This window comes from Eumetopias jubatus, unplaced genomic scaffold, assembly GCF_037043125.1.
Source record: "Eumetopias jubatus isolate StellerSeaLion01/CBP00866 unplaced genomic scaffold, mEumJub1_p1.0 scaffold_7, whole genome shotgun sequence".
Classification (NCBI taxonomy): domain Eukaryota; kingdom Metazoa; phylum Chordata; class Mammalia; order Carnivora; family Otariidae; genus Eumetopias; species Eumetopias jubatus.
The window spans coordinates 135,523,274-135,545,342 of NW_028274813.1; the positions used below are offsets into that span (position 1 = coordinate 135,523,274).

The 22,069-nt window shown below is 36.4% G+C and overlaps 1 protein-coding gene across 6 annotated transcripts in view; it reads left to right on the forward strand.

Annotated features, from left to right (window-relative positions):
* The window catches only part of MEF2A (myocyte enhancer factor 2A), a 172,365-nt gene that overhangs the window by 17,079 nt on the left and 133,217 nt on the right, over window positions 1–22,069 (forward strand). For all 6 annotated transcript variants that reach the window (XM_088024962.1, XM_088024963.1, XM_028122784.2 and 3 more), the window contains exon 2: window positions 14,844–14,929. The gene's annotated coding sequence lies outside the window, so the exon portion shown is untranslated. The remainder of the gene's footprint in view (window positions 1–14,843; window positions 14,930–22,069) is intronic.

Genomic DNA, 22,069 nt, shown 5'->3' on the forward strand with positions numbered 1-22,069 from the left:
TGTCCCACGTCGTAGTCTCCCTTCCCAGGCCAGACCAAATGCTTTGCTCTCCATAAAAAATGGATTCTTTTCAATTAGAAGTTTTTTCTTTTGAAATCCAGTAGTACACTACTAAGTAGTGTCTGTCTTTTCGTAGTTACTCTGTTTGACCTTATACTAAAGGCAGTAGACCCATGCACACTGCATCGAATGCTTGTGTGTTAGTTCTTCTTGGTAAATATAAATGAATCTTTAAATTGCTGTCTCTCAATGACTGTAAAGTGCAAAAATCTAGGATCTGGACTGAGCTAATAAGGTTTTGAAAATGACTTTAAGACATCTCTACCCCTGCTGATCTAGCTCAATATTTCTTAACCTTTTTTCTGCTGTGAGATGAAATTTTGACACATGTGCAACCATGGATCTACTTAGCAAAGAAGTATTATAGTAATTTATAATTGCCACAACTGTCCTAGGATATGTTGTAGATATAACAGATATTAGATAAGTTCTTAGGGCAGTAATTGTAAGTTTTCCCAGTTCTCTTTCACTTAGGAAAGGTATCAGATTCAGGCACTTTGTGAATTTTTTTATTATTATGTTAATCACCATACATTACATCATTAGTTTTTGATGTAGTGTTCCAGGATTCATTGTTTGTGTATAACACCCAGTGCTCATGCAGTATGTGCCCCCTTTAATACCCATCACCAGGCTAACCCATCCCCCCACCCCCTCCCCTCTAGAACCCTCAGTGTCCATCGTCTCTCATGGTTCGTCTCCCCCTCCGATTTCCACCCCTTCATTCTTCCCTTAGATTCAGGCACTTTAGAAATATCAGATAACTTGCAAGGGAAATCATGTTATGGTATCCATCTTTTGAGATAACTTTAAGACCTTTTGGATTCTTTCCTTCCTTCCTCCCTCACTCCCTCCCTCCCTTCCTGCCTCCCTCACTGGAAACTTTATTTGAAGTATAATTCACATACGGTGTTAGTGTCCAATGTACAATATAATGGTTCAGCAATTCCATACATTACTCAGTGTTCACTGTGATAAATGTAGTCCCGATCTGTCACCAAACGGTGTTATTACCATCTTCTTGCTATCTTACTCCCTTGCTGTACTTTTCATCTCTGTGACTTTTTCATTTTGTAACTGGAAGTTTGTATCTCATAATCCACTTTATATATTTCACCCTTTTCTTCTGGATTTCTTCTTTTCCATTTGTTCAGGTGTTTTTGTCATTGTTTTAAATAGGTAGAACCCTATTTTAGTGGATTAGATTGGTAGTCCGGATTTTACTCCTGGATTCCATTTCATTTCTATAAGCTTTAGAATTTGTGTCCCTAAAAAGTCCTTTCTAAGGCTTCTTCCAGTTCAAAACTGTAGGAAGTTGCAGAATATCATGAAGACAGTGCCCAAGCTTTTCTAGATTCTGGCCAACATCCTTATTAATATGGACGTTTGTTTGACACAGTTTGCCAGTTTACCAGACTGTTTAACCAAAGTGATATATGTTTGGCCATTATGTTAGGTGCCTAGTGTCACTTTTTATTTTTTATTTTATTTTTTAGTGTCACATTTAAAGTGTGCCCACTTTAAACTTTTTTTGTTCTTGTTTTGGTGTGTACAAAATGTGCTTCTTGTTATTGGAGTTTGGGTAGTTGAGGCTTTTGGTTCCAGTAACTATATGCCTGAGAAGGAATACTGGGAGTATTAGCCCTTAAGGTCAGGTTGAGGCGGAGAATAAATGGAGCTTCAGCGTTTCAGAGGTCACATCCTCCACTTGAAGAATGACAGCATCATCAGAACTTGTAATAAATATTAAATACTGTGAAAACTGTCAGTAATCTTGCTGATTATAGATTGAGGAGATTGGTAAATTATTTGGGAGAATAAAATAGGTCCTACTAATTTACTTAAAATGCCTAATTTATACCTGTGGCATAACAACGGATATGTGTATCATTGTGGGGACGTGTTGTATACAGTGAAGAAATGAGATTATAGAAAAGAAAATCTGAAGACACGAATTTTTTTTATTGTAAGAGCAGAAGCAGAAATGGACACATACGTCCACTCAGAAACTTGTATACCAGTGTTCATAGTATCATAATAGGTAAAAAGTGGAAATAACCCAAATGTCCACCAACTGATGAATGAATAAATAAAATGTGGTATTTCCATACAATAGAATATTATTTGGCAATAAAAAGGAATGACATATGGATACGTGGGACAAAGGTGGAAGGATATTGAAAATATTATTGTGTGAAATAAGTCAGCCAACAAAAAACCATACATTGTATGGCTTAATATATGTGAAAGGTACAAAATAGGTAAATCTATAGAGACAAAAAGTAGATGCTCCAGGTATGGGTGGAGATAAGGAAGGGGGAGTAACTACTAATGAGTACTGGGTTTCTTTTAGGGTGATGAAAATGTTCTGGAATTAGATAGTGGTAGTGGTTGCAAATTCCTTTGAATATAAAACATTCAACTGTATACTTTAAATGGGTGAATTGTATGGTGTATTATTTCTCAAGCTATTTTCTTTTTTACTTTTTAAAAACAGAAGCTGCATGAAGAGGTATTTTGGTTCTTATGGGTAGTTTGGGGGATCTAAATGAGGGTGGAAGGGCATGGGGGAAAATGGGCATTTCTTGGCATTAGTATGCTATTATGACACAATGCTATCTTCTTAGTCCACTAGCTAAGAATGTAATAGGTTGTGTTTTAGTGGGGATTGCATATGAACCCAGCTTTTTAACGATTCCTAGCACTGTGACTAGAATTGTGCATTATCCAGTTGAGAGGATAAGCTTGCTTTTCTCTTATCTTTGCATTTTTTGTCTTATTAAATTCAAATGCTTGCGTATTTTCAAGGTAGTGCGTAATTGTGTTCTGCCCATCTGTCCATCCAACACTCTGCTTTGCTCTTTTTGTTCACACCTACTCAAGTTTGTGTCATCTTTCTTTCTTAGCTCCTCTAATTGGAACAGTCCCCTAGTTTCATGTGTACTTAAAATCCCTTTCTTCCTTAAATGCTTGCTTCTGTGAAGTTATACTGACTTAAAGATATTGTTTCTTGCGTCTTAGTATCTATTTATGTCTTTAAAAATCTATTTTTTAAGGTCTTAGTATTTTTTTTCAATTCTAGTGTTAGATATTAAGTGATACTGAGTGTCTGGCTTTTTGTTTTTTACCCCCTCACCAAAGTGTTTTCGCAATTCATCCGTGTTTGTATCTATTAAGTGGTTTGTTTTTAGCATTGCCTAATTTTTAGTGTTGCCTGGTGTTCCATTATATGTCTAGACCACTTTCTCCATTCATCTTGCGTGGACATTTTGGTTGTTTTCAGTTTGGAGCTATTATGAATAAAGCTACTCTGTGCATTTGAGTACAAGCCTTTGTGTGGACCTGTATTTCCATTTTTCTTGGGTAAATACCAAGGAATGAGATTTCTTATGTTTTACCTTAAGAGAAACTATGAAATATGATTTCAGAGTAATATGATTTTACAATCCCACCAACAGTGAAAGTTGCAGTTTCTCCATATTTTCAACACTTTGCGTTGTTATTAGCCTTTTCAAGTTTAGCCATTCTAGTGGATATATACTGGCATTTTATTAAAGTTTTATTTTGCATTTCCCTGATGAGTAATGGTTTTAAACATTTTTCATTTGCTTAGTTGGTATTCATTTGTCTTTTTTGGTGAAATGTTTGTTCAAATCTTTTGCCCATTTTTAATTGGGTTGTTTGCCTTACTGCTGAACTGTTAAGAGATTTCTGTTGTTGTTTTTAAAGATTTATCTGTCAGAGAGAGTGAGAGAGAGAGGGAGTGGGTGCACACAAGCAGGGGGAGCGGCAGGCAGAGAGAGAAGCAGGCTCCCCGCTGAGCAGGGAGCTGGATGCGGGACTTGATCCCAGGACCCTGCATCATGACCTGAGCTGAAGGCAGACCCTTAACCGACTGAGCCACCGTCCCCTGAACTGTAAGAGATTTTTCTGTGTTCTAGATAGAAGTCTTTTTTCATTTTCATTATTGTATTTTGAATATATATATTTTTAAAGATCTTGATAGACACAGCAAGAGAGGGAACACAAGCAGGGGGAGTGGGAGAGGGAGAAGCAGGCTTCCCTTGGAGCAGGGAGCCCGATGTGGGGCTCGATCCCAGGACCCTGAAATCATGACCTGAGCGGAAGGCAGACACTTAATGACTGAGCCTCCCAGGCGCCCCATGTACTTTGAATATTTTCTACCAGTATGTGGCTTGATTTTTATCTCCTTAATGTTGTCTTTCATAGAGCAGAAGATTTTAATTTTGATAAAGTACTGCTTGTCAGCCTTCTAAAATTGGCGGTTTTGCCTTCTTTTTGTGGCCTCTCTGATAATCTTTGCCTTACATGGGGCCGTGAAAATTTTTTTGTCCTGTGTTTACTTTTGGGGGTTTTATAGTTTAGCTTTTACCCTTTTTCATAGGGTTGTGATCATTTTGAATTAATTTTAGTGATATGAGGTAATAATCAAGATTCATTTATTCTGGTGCCATTTGTTGATAAGGCTGCTTCCCATTTAATTATCTTAGTGCCTTTGTTGACTATCATGACCATGTGTGTGTGTGGATTTATTTCTGCATTCTCTATTCTGTTCCCTTTATTTAGGGGTGTGTGTGTGTTTTAACGTGCTGTATCTTCCAACTTTTGTTTTTTTTTTCAAAATTGTTTTAGCTATATTATAAATTTTTAAATATTTTTGTGATTTTCTACAAGAACACTTGCTAGGATTTTGATTGGGATTGTATTGGATCTGTAGATCAGTTTGGGGAGAATCAGTATCACAATAATATTGAGTGTACGGATCTGTGAACATGATATATATCTCCCATTTTTTTTAGGTCTTCCTTAATTTCTCTCAGTGTTTTCTAGTATTCAGAATAATAGTCTTGCACATATATTGTTAAATTTGTCTTTAAATATTCCATGTTATGGTGAATGGTATTTTTAAAAAGATTAACTTTGCATTTGTCATTATTGGTATATAGAAATTTGACTTTAAAAAACTGATCTAGGGCTGGCTCAGTCGGTAGAGCATGCAGCTCTTAATCTCAGGGTTGTGGGTTCAAGCCCCATGTTGGGCATGGACTTTACTTGAAAATTAAAAAAATATATTAAGATCTTTATAAAAAATACTGATCTTGTATCCTATACCCTTGCAAAACCCATTTTTTAGTTCCAGACCCTTTATTGTATATTTTTGGTGATTTGCTATGTATATTGTCATGTCATGTGTGAGTAGAAGCTGCTTTATTTTTTCCTTTCCAATCTGGATATCTTTTTTCTCCCCCTTTGCTGCGTTATTGCGATTGTTAGGACTTCTAGTAGAATGGTGAATAGAAATAATGAAAGTGTGCATCCTTGCTTTATTTCCAGTTGTACAGGAAAAAAAATCAGTCCTTTATCATTAGCTGTAGGTTTTTGTAGTTGCCTTAGGTTGAGGAAGTTTCCTTCAAACCTAGTTTGTTGAGAGGTGTCCCCCTCCACTCTCCCACAAATGGGTATTTTATCATGCATAGATGCTTTTTTACATCTATTGAAATTAATCATTTTTTTAGTACGTTAATGTAGTGAGTTATATTGATTTTTAGAATACTAAACCAACCTTGCATTCCTGAGACAAACCCCATTTGTACTGCTGTTTAACTTTTTATATATTGCTGGATTTGGCCTGCTTCTATTTTATAAATGATACTTGCATCTATATAAACAAATGATATTAGTACACATTTTCTTTTTCTTGTGCTCTCCTTGCCTTGCTTTGGTGTTGGGATTATTCTGGCCTTATTAAATATGTTAGAAAGTATTTCGTCTTCCTCTTTTTTCCTAAAAGAGTTTGTGTAAGACTGATACTGTATCTTTTTTAGATGTTTGAAGATTCACCAGGGAAGCCATCTGGGTCTGGAGTTTTCTTTGTGGGAAGCCTTTTGGTTTTGAATTAAAATTTCTGAATTATAGGCGCCTGGGTGGTTCAGTTGGTTAAGCATCCAAACTCTTGATTTTGGCTCAGGTCATCATCTCAGGGTTGCAGGATTGAACCCCGTGTCAGGCACCCTGCTCAGTGGGGAGGGTGCATGAGATTCTCTCTCTCAGTCTCCCTCAGCTCCTTCTCCTGCACATGCTCTCTCACTCAAATAAGTAAAGTCTTGAAAAAGTTTTCTGAATTAGGGGGTTATTCAGCCTTTGTGTTGATGAATTTTCTGTTGATAATCTGCATGTTTCAAGGAATTTTGTCTGTTTCATTTAAGTTGTCAAATTTATCGGCATAGAATTGCACTATTACCTTAATATGCATTTAATGTTTGAAATATCTGTAGTAATGTCCTCTCTTCCAATTCTAATGTTGGCAGTTTGTGTCTTTCTTCTTTTTTTGACCAGTCTAGCTAGGGGTTCTTTTCAAAGAACCAGCTTTTGTTTTCATTGGTTTTATCTTTTTTTTTTTTTTTTGGTCTCTCATCTATTTCACCAATTTCTACTTTTATTATTTCCTTACCTCTACTTTTATTTCTCCCCCCTAGCTTCTTAAGGTGGAAGCTAATTTAGAACACGATCGTTAAATCTTTATTCTTTTCTAACATAAGCACTTAAAAGATATAAATTTCTAAGCATCCTTAGCTCCACCCTACATAATTAGTTAATGTATTTTTATTATCATTCAGTTCCATGTGTTTTTAAATTTTCCTCATGAGTTCTTTAACCTGTGAATAATTTAGAAATCTGTTAATTTACAAATATTTGGAAAATTTTCCAATATATTTTTGTTACTGGTCTTTCATTCTTTTGTGGTCAGAAAACACTTTCCGGGGAGTGCCTCTCTACTTGGTAGATGGGGTGTTGCCTGATTCATGAAGTCAATAAAGTCAATTAGATCTTCAAAAAGAAAACCTTTCTGTATGGTTTCACTCTTTTTAAAAAATATTTTATTTATTTGAGAGAGAGAGCGAGAGAAAGCAGGAGCAGGGGGCGGGGTGGGGGGAGGGAGGGAGAAGCAGGCTCCTCATTGAGTAGGGAGCAGGACAGTGGGGCTCCCTCCCAGGACCCTGGAATCATGACCTGAGCTAAAGGCAGGCGCTTAACAGACTCAGCCACCCAGGTGCCCCTGATTTTACTCATTTAAATTTATATGTGCCTTGTTTTATGGTCCAGCATATGTTCTCTCTTGTTGACTATACCAAGAGACATGAACAACTTTGCTGCTTCATAGTGTTGTTCAGGTTTTATATATCTTTACTGATTTTTTTAAGATTATTTATTTATTTATTCATGAGAGACAGAGAGAGAGAGGCAGAGGGAGAAGGAGACTCCCCAGGGAGCAGGGAGCCTGATGTGGGACTCGATCCCAGGACCCCGGGATCATGACGTGAGCCGAAGGCAGATGCTTAACCATCTGAGCCACCCAGGCGCCCCTATCTTTACTGATTTTATATCTGCTTGTTTTATTGATTATTGTGAGAGACTGTAGAATTCTCTAGCTATAATTGTAAACTTATCTATTTCTCCTTTTAGTTTTGTCATTATTTGTATGTTTTGAAACTCTGTTATTGGCTGCGTGAACATTTAGGATTATTTTGTATTTCTGATAAAGTGACACTAAGCATTATGATTTATGTTCCTTTATACCTTGTAATATTCCTTCTCTTGTGATGTACTTTGACATTAATATAGGCATTCCAGCTTGCTTATGATTAATGCTTGTATGGTATATCCTTTTCTGTTTCATATTTTAATCTATCTATATCACTGTATTTAAAGTGGGGTACATAACTTTATCCAGTCTGACAATATCTGCTTCTAGTCTAGTCTGATAGTCTCTACCTTTAATTGGGACCTTTAGACCATATATATTTAACATAATAATTCATTTAATTGGATTTAAGTCTGCCATTTTTTAGGTATTTTTTTAATTCTACCTGTTTAGTGTTTCCTTTTTCTTTTTTGGAGCCTGCTTATTTTTTTAGCATTCCCTCTTACCTCTTTTCTTGGCTTATTCGTTTTATTGATTTCTTTTTTTAGTAGTTGCTCTAGGGTTTTACAGCATGCAATCTTGAACTTATCACAGTCTACTTTCATCACTTACTAATAATGATCCTTAATAGAGTGTATTTTCAGTTTTTTCCCTTTCCTTCTTTTTGCTATTTTTGTCATTTTATTCTACAGGTTATTATATGTTATTGCCACTTTTGCTTTACACAATCAGATTATCTTTTTAAAAATTAAAGGTAAGAAAATAGGTGGTAAATTCACATATTCACCATTGTTGTTCTTCCTTTGTGTAGAAGTTTCTACCTGCTATTTCTTAATTGATAGACTTATTTCTTAGAACAGCTTTAGGTTTACAGAAAAATTGAGGAGAAAGTACATACTTCCCATGTATTCTCTTCTTTCCCTTCCCCTGTTCTCCCTCTCACTTTGCCACCCCCCGTGTCCCCTACTATTTTAACAATTTTAATTGTTAATTGTGTGATATACATGTTACAATTGGTGAACCAATATTGGTACATTTTTATTAACTAAGTTTATAGTTTACATGAGGGTTCACTCTGTTATACAATCCTACTGTCATTTTTCTTCCTGAAGAACTTCTTTCAGTGTTTTTTGTAGTGCAGACCTGCTGGTGACAGTTTCTCAGCTTTTATTTGTTTGATAATGTCTTTATTTCCCCTTCATCTGTGAAGGATTTTACTGCTTTTTGTAGATTTTGATTTGCAGGTTTTTCTCTTTGTAGCACTTTAAAGGTTTTGCTCCTTTGTTTTAAATTTGTTTGTATTGTTTTTGACAAGGAGCCTGGTAATTCTTATCTTTGTTCTTCTATTGTGTAATGTGTCCGTGTTGTACCCCCCCCCCACCCCGCTGCTTTTAAGACTTTCTCTCTGTGACTTGGTGTGATTTCTTTGTGCTTAACCTGTTTTTTGTTCATTGAGTCTCTTGAATATATGGGTTTACTTTTTGTCAAATCTGGAAATTCTTTGGTCCTTATTTCTTCAGATATTTTTTGTGTCTCCCCATCTTTCCAGGACTCCAGTTATACCATTTTAGACTGCCCTTGATATTCTCACAAGTCCTTGATGCTTTGTTCTTTGTTTTTTGTTTTTTTTCCTTTCTGTTTTTATATTTTCAAGTTAGGGATTTTTTTTCCTGCGCTGCTTTAATCTTTTGCTAAATCTAGCCAGTTGATTCTTTATTTGAGATACTATATTTCTTATATTTAAAAATCCATTGATTATTTTTTTTTTAAAGATTTTTATTTATTTGAAAGGGAGAGTGAGCACATAGGCATGCACAAATGGGGGAGGGGCAGTGGAAGAAGGAGAAGCAGACTCCCTGCTGAGCAGGGAGCCCAACATGGGGCTCCATCCCAGGACCCTGGGATCATGACCTGAGCTGAAGGCAGACACTTAACTGACTGAGCCACCCAGGCACTCCCATTGATTCTTTTCAAAATAATTGTCTTTTGTTTTTGTTTTTCTTTAAATCCTTTAACATATTTGTAATATTTTAAAGTTTATGTCTTTAAATATATCATCTCTCTTGGTTCTAGGATTCTTTCTTTTGTCAGATTTTCCCCCTGTTATGGGTCATACATTTCTCCACTTTCTCATGTTTGGTAAGTTTTGACTGACTCTTGGACGTTCCTCACACTGTTGTCTGGATTTTGTTGATTTACTCTGGAGAGATTTTATTTTTGTTTTGGCAGGGTGTTACATTTCTTGTGGATCTGTTTGAACCTTTTGAGGCTTGTTTTTAAGCTTTGTTTGGCAAGTCAAATGTAGCCTTTACTCTAGAACTAGTTTAGCACAGCTACTAAGTATATAAGTGATGATTCTGATTCAGTTTCTACTGATTTCCCCAGGTTTCAATGAGGTCTTCCTCGTTTTTGGTTGGAACTTGCACATCCCCCGGTCTTGTGTAATCTCGGAACTTTTGAGCCTTGCCTGATCATTATTCCTTGCCTGACCTTGTAGAGTTTCACTTTACTCATACACAGCTTTATATTCAAGAAACTGCATTATCAAGTATATGGTAGCATTTAGCCACGTTGTGGCTATTGAGAGCTTGAATTGTGGTTAGTTTGAATTTAAATATGCTGTAAGTATAAAACACACTGAATGTCAGGAACTTATTTTGGAAAAAAAGAATGTAAATATCTGTTTGTTATATCAATTATATCCTGAAATGGTAATATTTTGAGCATATTGGGTTAAATGAATTATGTTAAAATTAATTTTACCTGCTTCATTTTCCTTTAAAATGTGGTTAGAAAATTTAAAATTACATTTTAGGTTCATGTTGTTTCTTTTGGGCAGATTTGCTCTAGAAACCTCTCTATAGATTTCAGGAATGCTTTCTCTTCTTGAGCTCCATCTTCACTGCTCTACAATTTCCCATTATCTCAGCCTCCCCAAATTTCAGTGTCTGTCTCTTTTACTCACTGAGTCCATCATATTCTGCTTGGCTTCCCATTCCTGCACTACCCTCTGGACTCTGCATACAGAGTATGTAGGGGACACTTTTCGTTTTTCTCAGGTATTACAGTGCTCAGCTGCTTGGTGTCGAGCATTTTAAAATTATAGCTTTATATATCTGATCAGTTTTCTAGTTGAGTTCATTAGGAGAGCGTGTCTGGTACTTAGTTACTACATCATGGTTTGTACCAATAATCTTTTTAAGGCATGAGTAGTTTGACGCCCATGTGTGAGAGCTGACACTCCTTTGAATTAAAAACACCATTGCTGGTAAACTTAAGTTTTGGTTACAAAATGAAATTAATATTTGAGCAAATATGCACCATTAATTGTGTTTATAGACTGTTTTTTTTGGGTTTTGTTTTTTGTTTTTTTGGCTGTTTAATTTTTCCCTTAATCTGGATTGATTTTAAAAGCTGTTTTCATATAGAAACCTCTTTTCTTTGATGCTGCATTATGCTCAGGGCAGAGGTATCCAGTGAAATTTGATAAGTTCAAACATAAAGCAGAAATTTTCTTCATGATTGTATTGTTTTTTTTTTTTTTTATCAAGACTTGAGATGCTTAGGATTTTAGGCCCTTAAGACTTGAAACGAGGAATGTTAGTATCATGTCAGGAGCACTTTGTTTCATTTTGCTTTCTAATTTATTGGCATTCACTGGTTAAGCACATAATTAACAAGCTAACATAGCAAGAGAGGGCATTACGGAGCAAATTATCTTGGGTCATTCAGGTTTTCAGATATCACCAGCAGTTGTATTAGGTGTTATCTATTTGCTTTGTAAAATATAGTTGAGATATTTGAAGAGTTTGAATCATAGTCATTTCATTTAACCCTTCTTGTTAATATGGAAAATTAGAAGTTGATAGTAACTTGTGCCACAACATAAATAGTGATATTTGACATTTAACTGTTATTGAAATGATAGTCTTCAATGTTTTCATTTGTTTCAGAGTACTTCTTTAAAAGTTTTTTTTTTTTTAAATGACCTATCCATGTGATTTTTGTGATATTGCCTTGTGTAATTTTTAGTTCTGGTAATTATCGTATAGAAACTTAAAACATTTTAAAAATTGTTGAGAAATTGTGTTTATCATTTTTGTTCACAGCAGATACTCATCTGTTATTTACCAGGGTATCTGTCAAGCTGCTCAAATGTATCAGTCCTCTGAGACTGAGATTTGCTTTTCTGTCTTTTGAATCCATTGCTTTAGTATGCATTCAGTTTTTCACATATTTAATTCATTTAACAAAATCATGAACTGGGGGCACCTGAGTGGCTTGGTTGGTTGAGCGTCTGCTCAGGACTCAGGTCACGTTCTCAGAGTCCTGGGATTGAGCCCCATATTGGACTCCCTGCTCAGCTGGGAATCTGCTTCTTCCTCTCCTTCTCCCTCTCCCTCTGCCTCTCTCTCTCTCAAATAAATAAATATATAAAATCTTTAAAAAAAGAAAAAACATGAACTGAACTGTGGTTGTGCATAGCTGTTAAAAGCGTGCCTGGGTTTGAATCCTGGCTTCACCACTTTACTAATTTAGCTATGTGACCTTGGCAGGAACCTTCTTAGTATTTCAGTTTCCTTTTGAGGGTAATAGTGAGATTATTGTTGGCTTTACCTTTGTTGATGCATGTAAAGCATTAGGATAGTTAGGATACTGGTTAGCATATGGTAAATACTGCTGTTATAGTTGCTCTTATTATTATCATCTCATTAGATCTTTCTCAAATCTTAATCCCCTATGATAGTACTTACTTCCTTGCTCTATTTTTTGTTTATTAAGGACTTGTATAACTGCTGTATATATTACACATTCCTTATTCATTGTGTGATGTAGATTCCCCCACTAGAATGTAAGCTCCATGAGGTCAGTCATAGATATAGGGACTGATCCCTAGCACCTAGAAAAGTGTCTGGAATATATTGGATACTCAGTAAATATTTTCTGAATGGACTATATTGAATTCTGTTCCAGATCTTAACTAGATATTGGGGATATAAAAATGAAGTTCTTTCTCTAAAAAAAGCATAAAGTATAGAAGAGACTCATACTTACAAAACCAAGTATAATTTTATCCCCCCCCCCACCTCCTGGAAGTGATTGTGATGGTAAGAGTATTCTTGAGGTTGCTGTCACAGAAGGTGCCATTAAACTGGGAAAGCTTGTTTAAGAGATGGGGGAACATTGTTTCCAGCAGAGGTAAAAACTTGAACAGAATTACAGAGCTTGACAGTTTGGGCAATGGCTTGTAGTCCAGGTTAACAATGATGTAGATTGATTAGAAGTAGAGGGACAGGGTGACTCGGTTGGGTGTGTTAACTCTTGATTTTGGCTCAGGTCATGATCTCAGGGTCCTGGAATTGATCCATGTTGGGTTCTATGCTGGGTGTGGAGCCTGCTTAGGATTCTCTGTCTCCCTTACCCTCTGCTACCCCCCCACCCACTTGCTCATATGTGTGCATGCTCTTTCTCTTAAAAAAAAAAAAGCAGAGGGAGCTAGCTAGGTGGTTGGTTGGGATCAGATTTGGGAGTAATAGCAATTGGAGGTACAGGTTGTCTAGCTCTTGCCTGGACAGAAGCAATGAGATTTGGAGCTTTAATATGTGAAATTTAATAATAACTGGATGTAGCACTACAGTTTTATTTTGAAGGTGAGAGTATGGTTCATTATAGATTATTATAAAATAATTTGATTTTTAGAATATTTCTGCTTAGAAATTGAGAACTGTGTACCTGTGTACAAAACACAAGTTGTCAGTAACAGTTCCTTTATAGAACTGAGAATGAAATTTTGATGTAAGAAAATATACCAGGATGTATCACATTTATGTTTATTTATTTTTAAGATTTTATTTGGAGAGAGAGAGAGAGAGTGCTCATGAGCGCAGGAGTGCACAAGCAGGGGAAGTAGCAGGCTGAGGGAGAGGGAGGCTCCCTGCTGAGCAAGGAGCCCATGCTGGACTTGATCCCAAGACCCTGGGATCATGACTCTAGCCCAAGGCAGATGCTTAACCGACTGAGCCACCCAGGCGCTCCTCAAATTTGTGTTTAATTAGTTATTTACTGTGGGTCAAGTTGCTAAACTTTAATTCCTTCTGTGACTCACAAAGTTGTTATTAAAATACATTTTGAGTTTTGTTTAGATCAAGAACCCATGAAAAACAGTTTCACTTTGAATTACTGGATTTTAGAAGTTGGTAGTGAAACTGGAGCTTTTTTTCTTTTCTACATTTCAGTTTAATTAGATTAAAAGCTGAAATTGGCTTTTTAAAAGCAAGCTCTTTTTAACCTTGCAAAAACTTATTTTTGTATGTCTTAAAGTTCAGGCTTTTAATACTTAATTCATTAATACGAAAAGAATATTTGGCAATTTGTGTTTTTCCCCCCTCTAGAGAAGGTGTTGATTTGAAATAGAAATAAAATTACAGTATCACAATAATTAATATTGCTGAATCAGATTCAAAAGACTGTTATTTCCGTGGAGAAATTACCATTTTTATTTGATGTGGCAGATTTACTTGGGAGTTGGTAGAATTATCCAGTCATGCAATTCTAAATTATTGGATTAACATCATAATTGGTCCTGGCCAGTGTGGGTGAGGAAGGTGGGGGGTGAGGGGGGACTTTTACCATCTTTGCTTTTTACCTAAATGCCTTACTACTACTCCAAGCAAACTGGATTTTTCATTATGCACTGATCCATTGGTTAGTATTTACAAATGTTCCTTTTTTTAATATGAATTATTGGCATCAGTTTTATGTTCATTTTGGGGATCTTATGTTCATTGTTTTCATTTCATTGTTACCTTTAAAAGATAGTGAAAGCTACAAGCATACATATTGTATTTGAATACAAACATATTTTATGGCAATGCAAATCACTGACCCTCTGACAATTTTCTTTTCTAAATGTGAACATAATACAGTGAATACTTTAAATTATTTTAGCAAAGTGTACGTTCAGTAGGCTGTGTGTACCAGGTAAATATAAAGCATATCATGTGATATAGAGGGGAAGGAAGATGGGGATCTAGGAAGCCAATTTGTGAATCTAGGAGTATATAGAATGTTACTGAGCATTTAAGTAATACATCCTGAAAAAACAGATTAGTGACATTAGAAATTCTCCGTTGGCTAACATTATGTTTTTATTAGGCAAATACCACAAATGACTTTTAAAAATTTATTTTCCTATTTAGCAAATATTTGTGGACCTATAGTGTTGAGAGTTGGAATTTATAGTGTGTTGAGAGTTGGAATTTATAAAGACAAAATATATATTTAATTCTGTTTTAAAGTTAAGAACACTTGCTAACTCATCTCATATTTTTTGTTTTAGGAATTGCATTTTGTGAAAAAGGAACAAAGAAGAATTTTCTGCAAGGATCATATTAAGTGCACTTTTTTGCTGATACATCATTTCTAGTAAGACATTTTTCATTTTTCTATGTTATAAAGTAAATAAACACAATGGAAATTTTTTCCTTTTTTAAAAATCAGACTCTCTTGTTAGCTTGAATAGTAGTCTTTTTGGAGTTTATTTTGGGGTTTAATGTAGATTAATTGAGAAAATTTGTAAAGTCCACATGAAGTGCATTCTATTGTATACTGACAGTTTCTCATATATTTTGTCTGATATTGCTAAGTTAATTCTTACTTTTTCATCTTTCTCACTTCATCTTCTATATCATTTACCCTTATTTAAAAAAAGGGGGGCGCCTGGGTGGCTCAGTTGGTTAAGCGTCTGCCTTCAGCTCAGGTCATGATCCTAGGGTCTTGGGATCAAGCCCTGCATCAGGCTCCCTGCTCAGTGGGAAGCCTGCCTCTCCCTCTCCCACTGCTTGTGTTCCTTCTCTCCCTGTGTCTCTCTTTGTTAAATAAATAAAATCTTAAAAAAAAAAAATATCTAAAGTAAGTAGTCCATGTTTACTGTGACAATAGATAGGAGAAAGTGCAGATTTGAGGACATGAGTTAGATATAAGCTGAGAAAGATTTTCAAATGAAAGATGAAGTGGACAAATATTTCTTGAAATACCTTAGGAAGGGTCAAAGAAAAAAATTAAGCAGAGTTAGGAGATTTTTTTAAAAATGTAGACTTACGTTTGTAACTTGAATTTGCCACCTTAAATCATAGGTGCATATTTGCAAAGCCCCTGAGTAGGCTATTTGACTTAAAAACTTAAAATGGTCTAGGTTAATGGTTCCAATTTGTAAGATGTATAGTCCTCTTCAAAAGTTGATGTGTTTTAGGTTAACATTAACATTTTAAATATTAGACATTGATTGTGCCTGATGATTGTATCAGTAGAAAACGGGAGTGGTACTTGACATTTATTTTTTTACTTGTTTTAAGAATAGTTCTATTTAACATAAAGTGTACATTTTTTTGAGTATTAAGTAGTATTAAAAAATGAACTTACAAAATGGGTTCTTTGTTAAAGTACTTTGTTCTGATACCAGTTTATTTTTGAAAATTTTTTATTTTTAAATTTTTATTTTATTTTTTTGAGAGGGAGGGGGAGAGAGGGAGTAGGGCAGAGAGAGAGAGGACGGAAGGAAAGGATTGGGGAGGGGCAGAGGGAGAGGGAGAGAGAGGGAGAATCTTTTTTTTAAAATTGTTAGGTTAATCACCATACATTACATCATTAGTTTTTGATGTAGTGTTTGTTCCATGATTCACTGTTTGTGCATAACATCCCATGCTCCACGCGGAACGTGCCCTCCCTAATACCCATCACCGGGCTAACCCATCCCCCCACCCCTTCCCCTCAAGAACCCTCAGTTTGTTCCTCAGAGTCCATAGTCTCTCATGGTTCGTCTCCCCCTCCAATTTACCCCCCTACATTCTTGCCCTCCTGCTATCTTCTTTTTTTTTTTCTTAAGATATATTGTATTATTTGTTTGAGAGGTACAGATCTGTGATTCAACAGTCTTGCAAAATTCACAGCACTCACCATAGCCCATACCCTCCCCAATGTCTGTCACCCAGCCACCCCATCCATCCCACCCCACCCCCACTCCAGCACCCCTCAGTTTGTTTCCTAAGATTAAGAATTCCTCATATCAGTGAGGTCATATGATACATGTCTTTCTCTGATTGACTTATTTCGCTCAGCATAACACCCTCCAGTTCCATCCATGTCGTTGCAAATGGCAAGATCTCATTCCTTTCCATTGTGTATATATACCACATCTTCTTTATCCATTCATCTGTCGATGGACATCTTGGCTCTTTCCACAGTTTGGCTATTGTGGACATTGCTGCTGTAAACATCAGGGTGCACATACCCCTTCGGATCTCTACATTTGTATGTGGGGGGTGAATACCCAGTAGTGCAATTGCTGGATTGTATGGTAGCTCTATTCTCAACTGTTTGAGGAACCTCCATACTGTTTTCCAGAGTGGTTGCACCAGCTTGCATTCCCACCAACAGCGTAGGAGGGTTCGCCTTTCTCCACATCCCTGCCAACATCTGTCGTTTCCTGACTTTTTAATTTTAGGCATTCTGACTGGTGTGAGGTGGTATCTCATTGAGGTTTAGATTTGGATTTCCCTGATGCCGAGCGATGTTGAGCACTTTTTCATGTGTCTGTTGGCCATTTGGATGTCTTCCTTGGAAAAATGTCTGTTCATGTCTTCTGCCCATTTCTTGATTGGATTATTTGTTCTTTGGGTGTTGAGTTGGATAAGTTCTTTATAGATTTTGGATACTAGCCCTTTATCTGATATGTCATTTGCAAATATATTTTCCCATTTTGTCGGTTGTCTTTTGGTTTTATTGACTGTTTCTTTTGCTGTGCAAAAGCTTTTTATCTTGATGAAATCCCAAGAGTTCATTTTTGCCCTTGCTTCCCTTGCCTTTGGCGATGTTTCTAGGAAGAAATTGCTGCAGCTGAGGTCGAAGAGGTCGCTGCCTGTGTTCTCCTTTAGGATTTTGATGGACTCCTGTCTCACATTTAGGTCTTTCAACCATTTGGAGTCTGTTTTTGTGTGTGGTGTAAGGAAATGGTCCAGTTTCATTCTTCTGCATGTGGCTGTCCAATTTCCCCAACACCATTTGTTGAAGAGACTGTCTTTTTTCCACTGGACATTCTTTCCTGCTTTGTCAAAGATGAGTTGACCATAGAGTTGAGGGTCCATTTCTGGGCTCTCGATTCTGTTCCATTGATGTATGTGTCTGTTTTTCTGCCAGTAGCCTTGTAATAGAGCTGGAAGTCCGGAATTGTGATGCCGCCAGCTTTGCTTTTCTTTTTCAACATTCCTCTGGCTATTCAGGGTCTTTCCTGGTTCCATACAAATTTTAGGATGATTTGTTCCATTTCTTTGAGAAAAGTGGATGGTATTTTGATGGGGATTGCGCTGAATGTGTAGATTGCTCTAGGTAGCATTGACATCTTCACAATATTTGTTCTTCCAATCCCTGAGCATGGAACGTTTTTCCATTTCTTTGTGTCTTCCTCAGTTTCTTTCATGAGTATTTTATAGTTTTCTGAGTACAGATCTTTTGCCTCTTTGGTTAGATTTATTCCTGGGTATCTTATGGTTTTGGGTGCAATTGTGAATGGGATTGACTCCTTAATTTCTGTCTCTTCTGTCTTGTGGTTGGTGTATAGGAATGCCACTGATTTCTGGGCATTGATTTTATATCCTGTCACTTTACTGAATTCCTGTATGAGTTCTAGCAGTTTTGGGGTGGAGTCTTTTGGGTTTTCCACACAAAGTATCATATCATCTGCAAACAGTGAGAGTTTGACTTCCTCTTTGCCGATTCGGATGCCTTTGATTTCTTTTTGTTGTCTGATTGCTGTGGCGAGGACTTCTAATACTATGTTGAATAGCAGTGGTGAGAGTGGACATCCCTGCCACGTTCCTGACCTCTCAGTTTTTCCCCATTGAGAATGATGTTCGCTGTAGGTTTTTCGAAGACGGCTTTTATGATATTGAGGTATGTATCCTCTATCCCTATACTTTGAAGAGTTTTGATCAAGAAAGGATGCTGTACTTTGTCAAATGCTTTTTCTGCATCTGTTGAGAGGATCATACGATTCTTTTGTTAATGTATTGTATCACGTTGATTGATTTGCAGATGTTGAACCAACCTTGCAGCCCAGGGATAAATACCACTTGGTCGTGGTAGATAATCGTTTTAATGTACTGTTGGATCCTTCTGGCTGGTATTTTGGTGAGAATTTTTGCATCCATGTTCATCAAGGATATTGGTCTGTAATTCTCCTTTTTGATGGGGTCTTTGGTTTGGGGATCAGGGTAATGGTGGCCTCATAAAACGAGTTTGGAAGTTTTCCTTCCATTTCTATTTCTATTTCTATTCCATTTCTATTTCCTTCAATTTTCTATTTCTGCTTCAATTTCCTTAGTGGTTATAGGTCTGTTCAGATTTTCTGTTTCTTCCTGGTTCAGTTTTGGTAGCTGATACATCTCTAGGAATGCATCCATTTTTTCCAGGCTATCTAATTTGCTGGCATAGAGTTGCTCATAATATGTTCTTATAATTATTTGTACCTCTTTGGTGTTGGTTGTGATCTCTCCTCTTTCATTCATGATTTTGTTGATTTGGGTCATTTCTCTTTTCTTTTTGATAAGTCTGGCCAGGGGTTTATCCATCTTGTTAATTCTTTCAAAGAACCACCTCCTAGTTTCGTTGATCTGTTCTACTGTTCTTTTGGTTTCTATTTCATTGATTTCTGCTCTGATCTTTATTATTTCCCTTCTCCTGCTGGGTTTCGGCTTTATTTGCTGTTCTTTCTCCAGCTCCTTTAGGTGTAGGGTTAGGTTGTGTATTGGAGACCTTTCTTGTTTCTTGAGAAAGACTTGCATTGCTATACACTTTCCTCTTAGGACTGCCTTTGCTGCATCCCAAAGATTTTGAACAGTTGTGTTTTCATTTTCATTTGTTTCCATGAATCTTTTTAATTCTTCTTTAATTTCCTGGTTGACCCATTCATTCTTTAGTAGGATGCTCTTTAGCCTCCATGTATGTGAATTCTTTCTGACTTTCCTCTTGTGATTGAGTTCTAGTTTCAAAGCATTATGATCTGAAAATATGTAGGGAAGAATGCCAATCTTTTGGTACCAGTTGAGACCTGAGAACCTAACCTAGGATGTGTTCAATTCTGGAGAATGTTCTATGGGCACTAGAGAAGAATGTGTATTCCGTTGCTTTGGGATGAAATGTTCTGAATATGTCTGTGAAGTCCATTTGGTCAAGTGTGATTAAAGTCTTTATTTCCTTGTTGATCTTTTGCTTAGATGATCTGTCCATTTCAGTGAGGGGGATGTTAAAGTCCCCCACTATTATTGTATTGTTATCAATGTGTTTCTTTGCTTTTGTTATTAATACCTTATATAATTGGCTGCTCCCATGTTAGGGGCATAGATATTTACAGTTGTTAGGTCTTCTTGTTGGATAGACCCTTTAAGTAGGATACAGTGTCCTTCCTCATCTCTTATTACAGTGTTTGGTTTAAAATCTAATTTGTCTGATATAAGGATTGCCACCCCAGCTTTCTTTTGGTGTCCATTAGCATGGTAAATGGTTTTCCACCCCCTCACTTTCAATGTGGGGGGTGTCTTCGGGTCTAAAATAAGTCTCTTGCAGACAGCATATCGATGGGTCTTGTTTTTTTAATCCAATGTGATAGCCTGTGTCTTTTGATTGGAGCATTTAGCCCATTTACATTCAGGGTAACTATTGAAAGATACGAATTTAGTGCCATTGTATTGCCTGTAAGGTGACTGTTACTATATATTGTCTGTGTTCCTTTCTGGTGTATGCTGCTTTTAGGCTCTCTCTTTGCTTAGAAGACCCCTTTCAAGATTTCTTGTAGGGCAGATTTCATGTTTGCAAATTCCTGTAGTTTTTGTTTGTCCTGGAAGCTTTTTATCTCTCCTATTTTCAATGACAGCCTAGCTGGATATAGTATTCTTGGCTGCATATTTTTCTCGTTTAGTGCTCTGAAGATATCATGCCAGTCCTTTTTTGGTCTGTCAGGTCTCTGTGGATAGGTCTGTTGCCACTCGAATGTTTCTACCATTGTAGGTTACATATCTCTTCTCCCGAGCTGCTTTCTGGATTTTCTCTTTATCTGTGAGAGTCATAAGTTTTACTATTAGATGTCGGGGTGTTGATCTATTTTTAATGATTTTGAGAGGGGTTCTCTGTGCCTCCTGGATTTTGATGCCTGTTTCCTTCCCCACATTACGGAAGTTCTCTGTTATAATTTGCTCCAATACACATTCTGCCCCCTCTCTCGCTTTCTTCTTCTTCTGGGATCCCAATTATTCTAATGTTGTTTCGTCTTACGGTATCGCTCATCTCTCGAATTCTGCCCTGGTGATTCAGTAGTTGTTTATCTCTCTTTTTCTCAGCTTCTTTATTGTCCATCATTTGGGCTTCTATATCTCTGATTCTGTCTTCTGCCCCTCATTTATCCTAGCAGTTAGTGCCCCCATTGTTGATTGCACCTCATTAATAGCCTTTTTGATTTTGACTTGGTTAGATTTTAGTTCTTTTATTTCTCCAGAAAGGGTTTCTCTAATAACTTCCATGCTTCTTTCAAGCCCAGCTAGTATCTTTAAAGTCATGATTCTGAACCCTAAGTCCGACATCGTACTAATGTCCGTATTGAGTAGGTCCCTGGCAGACGGTACGACCTCTTGTTCTTTTTATTGAGGTGATTTTTTCTGTTTTGTCATTTTGTCCAGAGGATAATAGATGAATGAGGGAACAAAATGCTAACAGGTAACAACATCCCCTGAAAATATACTCTAAACAAATCAGAAAATACCTGAAACCAGGGGAAAAGAAAGGGAAAGAAAGAAGAAAGAAAAAAAAAGATAAAAACAGAACAAAACAAAAAAAAAACCAGAATATGATCAGATATGATCAGGCTGGTGCATAGATCAGTGCCACACACTAGATTTTGGGTGTATTTTGGTCTGTTAGAAGAAAGTTCCTCCCAAAATTTTAAGGAAAGAAAGACTTATATATGTACAAAATAAGAGTTGATATGATGAAGGGATGGAATATGTCCGTAATGAAAATTATAAAAAAAATTTATAAAAGGAATTGATAAGTTGTTTGAAAAAAGAAAGAGGATAAAAAAAAAGGGGAGAGAATGTGATCAGGCAGGATAGTAGAACAAAGCCATACACTTGAGATTTAGGGTATATTTTGATCTGTTCGAACAAACTATCTCAAAATTTTAAAGAGAGAACAACGTATATATATATATGTGTATGCCAAAAATAGTGGTAACTACTATGAAGGGATAGAAGATGACTTTAAAAATGAAAAATAAAAATATTTTTTTAAAAAAGGGATTGATAAGATGGTTGAAAAAGGGAAAAAGAAAAGTTAAAGTTAAAAAAATTAACTTTAAAAGACTAAAGAATCATGGTAAAAAAGCCATTAATTCTATATGCAGTATTCCCCTAGCGCTGTAGTTTTGCCATTCTCCTTGATCGGTAAACTTGGTCTTGGCTGGCTGTTCTTGCTGATCTTTTGGGGGAGGGGCCTGTTGCCCTGGTTCCTACATGTCTTTGC